Genomic DNA, 4,634 nt, shown 5'->3' on the forward strand with positions numbered 1-4,634 from the left:
TTGTATATATTTGTGAGTATTGTTGGATATGAATTTGTTCTAAATGTAGATTTATAATGGGCACCGTAAATATTCTTAGTGTTTTCGCAAAGAATCTGCCAACTTTTATATTTAGCTTGTATAATATGTTTTTTATACTCTGCTCTTTTTTTCTTATAAATTGTTTTATATTTATTAATAATCTCTGTATCATTTGATCGTTGAAAGCGTCTTTTAATTGCTTGAAGTTCTTTTTTGTAAATTGTTAACTGTGTTGTCCACCAAGTGGCATTTGTTGGACGATGAAAAAGTTTAGTTTTGTAAGTTTGTTGACAACTTATAAAAATTTTATTAATTAAGTTATTCGTAAAACTGTTTAGGTCTGAATGATTTTGTATTGTATTTAAATCATCTATTAGGTCTAGGTTAAAAGTTGAAAAAACTTTTCTGAACTTATTGTGATTTCCGTATTTCGTTTTGAATCGCGTGAATGAGGAAAAAGAGTATGTGTTATTTACTTGGATTAATATGTACTTATGGTCAGAATTACTGTTTATATCCATTACATTCCATGTTGTGGATGTTAAAACATCTGGATTATTTGTTAAAGTAAGATCAGGAAATGATGAAGTTAAGGAGGTTACAAATGTCGGTGTCGCGGGCTGGGTATTAAGAATTTTCAAATCATTAGATGTTATGAAATCCAGTAAAGCATCGCCCCTGGCATCACTGTTGTTATATCCCCAGAAGTCATGATGAGCATTAAAATCCCCACAAATTAGAGTAGGTGAATTATAAAAATTTTTGTTGCTGTAATAGATTAAATCCTTCATTAAATTTATTTCGTTATTACTTGGAGAGTTATAAAAAGAGATTAATATTAATGGAGAATTATTTGATGAATTTATCGAAATCGAAACTGAATTTTGTAGGATATCTAACTGTAGAGGAGTTATTGTTTTATTTGGTATAAATATACCGCTTTTACCATCTGCCGACACGAAAAGTTTCCAAAAGCTTGGGTATCCTATTATTGTTCCTTTAGGAGAATATGGTTCTTGAAAACAAACTATATCGATCCCGTGCTCAACAACAGTTTTTTGCAATAAAAAGATAGCTGCTTGGCAAGGGGACTCGAACTCATGATTCATCTACCACTGAGGAGATTTTACGTCAGTACTGTGATCGGTGTGAACCAGATGCGGAATTCGTATCGACCAGCCATCATTGGGATTCGAACCCGATTCACCGCAATGGAAGGTGAACACTTTTTCCCCTGAGCAACTACGGCTCTATAATTCTTAAAATAGTTTAAAAGGAAGAGCGTGGAAAATAAGTTAATTTTTTTAAATTACTTATGTGTTAATCGTAACGTAGACAATTTCCTAAATTTGAGAAATAATCAGCTGTAATTGGAACGTTCTATATCTTAAGCCACCACGGCTCCAATATAAACATTTGAAACACATTTAACAATGACTTCGTTAGTGTGTTTCAATGTTTCTATTGGTAAGTCAAGTATTATTAGTAAGTCAAGTTTGCCACGATTAATTTTAAGAAAACCCCGCCCTACTTCTCACGCTAGTAAATTTCGAGGAAAAAATTTATGAATTTATTAAATATGTTGTTGGATATCGCACTCTAATTAATAATGTCTCCCAACTAAGTATTATAGTTCACACAAACTGGCCTATTTTATTAGCGATATATCAAAATACTGATGCAAGGTAACAAATGTGTTGTGCAAAACAGAAAATCATATAGTACCAAGACCATGCAGAAAAAAATAATGTATGCAAAGTACAAAAAGGAGGTATTGACTCGGGCATCCGCAAAGGTAGTCAAGAGGGTGCTTTATTACCTTGTGGAAATCTTATAAGCGTATAATATAAAAAATATTATAACTATGTATTTTGTTGTAACATTAAATCTTAGTTTTTAATTTAAATATATAGATACATATATATATGAAGGCAAGATTAGAAAGTATCAAAATCTGCATGCTTTCTGGAGGAAACGAGGAAAAGAAAAAAAGTAATTAATAAAAACATTTTCAGGTTTAATTAAGCTCATCCCCGCCTTCTTACGTAATGATTTGACAGATTTTGGCAGCATTATTTTTTTCCCTACTATTCAATATTAAATTGCAAACTTAACAATGCATACTTTTTCAAGTACTATTTTTGACAAGGAGTCTTAAAAACATAATTAAAAAGCGGTGATTAAGAAGCACATTATTTAGACATCCATAATATTAGAACAAAAAATGTATTATATTCCTTTCTCAGCAAATCAGACTGAAAACCTTTATTTATTAATTGCTAGCTGAATACCCGTTCTTCACAGGGGAATATTTAAAAAAAAAATGTAAAAAAATCAATAAATCAGTATTGAGAAACACTACGAAATCAAGAAATCAAACTGAAAATCCTATTCCGATACAATTAAAGAACTTGGAAGAAGTGATATTTTTAGGGGAATGAAGGATTCAGAATCAATGAGATTTAAAAAAAAGTGGCTGAATATAAAAACGGGTATGTTTATTCTAACAGAACTGCTTTTGCTTTCACTTAAATTTTAACATAATTAATTACATCAGTTTTCAGTATGCTTGCATGATTTTTATTTCAAATTGGGTAGTGAAATAAATAAAAAGAAAGGAATATTTGTTCCACTTTCTAATAAATTGGTAAGTACAGATGCAACAACTTTTTTTTGTTCTAAAAATGTCACTAACCTGTTTATTCCACTAAGTTTTTCAATTAATATTGCTAAAACAATTTAAGTTTTTTAATTTAATGTTATATGTTATCTTCGGTGGCTTTATGTTTTTGAAGTAAAGCTCGTTATTAGTAATTCATACCATTGAATACAGATAAAATGTATTTAACATCTCTTGGCATGATGCTATCGCTTACGGCCGATTCATGATAGTTAAAATTCCTCTTAAATTAAGCACCTAATTCCAAAGTATAGGTATTAAAACTGCTTGGAGCAGTTTTAAAAATCGCCAAATGTATCAATATAATATTTTATACCGATATAAGTATTTTTGGTTCTTATTATATAACCCTTCAACATTTGAGTTTATACATATTTGTCAGTGGCAGCCAACTAGAGAAAATTTTAAAAAAAATATTTACATTCGAACTTCATAAGGATTTAGGAGCCTGACCATTTCTCTATCTGACTTTTAATTTACTGTTAAAATATTTATAAGTAGAGGTGGAAAAAATTTCTTTTATTTCTAAATCTTTAAAATATTAATACACTGGATATTATAATACCATTGGAAAAAATATTTTCTGAAACTTCGGAAAACCCGTTGTAGAATTCTTATCAGAACCAATTTGCCAATTACCATAATACCACTAGTACATATTACCGTCAGTGATACATATGAATTAAGCGTCATCTGTGAATGGGAATTTTTTACGGTTTTCTTAAACGAATTTCCTATTAATCTTTCTTCCATGAGCTTGGCTCTTGAGCACATAGCTTAATTTATTTTACTTCAATTAATACACATTATCAATATTAATTGACCCATACAGCAAATTTCGTCCTAAAGACATCCCAAAACATTCCGAACACTCCTGGAGCAGTCATATCCGTAAAGTGTCAGAAGAAAGAATTTCGTAGGATGTCACAAATAGACAGCAATATGACAGGCCTTTCAAAGGAGTGTTTTAGGAGTCTTGTAGGATCATCGTTCAGTGCATGCGTGTTAACTTCAACTTTGCCGTTAATGTTATTTCTTTTATCCAGTGACAAGAGCAATTCTGCTAGTGAAATCTAAACAATAAGGTATTTATAAGCGCAAATATCTTATTAGTTTCTTTTTTTGTTTAGCTTTCTTTTTTTTTATAATCTATTTATATATTTGATTTATAAGTGTACTTGAACCCCCGTCATTATCTTTAACATCTCATTTGCAATGTTTACATACATTACTAAATGTTTAAATGCGTGGTTTATTTAATTTTTCATAATTATTGAGGAAGTTTTACTTTTATTATTTCGTGAGGCAAATTTTTATCTGTTCTGATAACTCATTCTTTCTATTATTTTTGTTTTCTTCCTTTAAGTTCAACTTGTTATTTGGCATGTTTTTTTGGTAACCCTAAATTAATCATTTCTTCTAATTACAAATGAAATGACATTTAAATTATTTCAATGTTGCTATTCATCTTCATTATTTAGTATATTGTTATTTTACCATTTTTTACAAAGTTTTGTCTATAAATTGTCTATGAATGGTGTTTTCAATATAAATGTAAACAATAACAATCTCCAACTCAATACTTGCTACTGCTTATTCTGCTAGGCTATATTTTCAAACTGATAATTTTGTTTTTAACAAAAGAAATAAATTATATAATTTTTAAGCTCAAATCTGTTGTATTTCATAAGATAGTAACGATAAGTAATTCTGGTGAGTAAGAAGTGAAAATTTGTTTTATTTCTTTAGAGATGTATTGCGAAAAAGGTGACATGGTTGCTAGATTTTGAATAACTCCCTTTTTTGGCAATCCTGATTTGGCCTCTTTCAATTTGTTTATTATTGTTTGTTCTTGTTGCAAGCTGTGCATCATCTTACGTTAGTGTTAGCACCTTTAGCATTGAAAACACAAGTAATAAGTAATCAAATACCA

This window comes from Parasteatoda tepidariorum, chromosome 3 (genome assembly GCF_043381705.1).
Source record: "Parasteatoda tepidariorum isolate YZ-2023 chromosome 3, CAS_Ptep_4.0, whole genome shotgun sequence".
Classification (NCBI taxonomy): domain Eukaryota; kingdom Metazoa; phylum Arthropoda; class Arachnida; order Araneae; family Theridiidae; genus Parasteatoda; species Parasteatoda tepidariorum.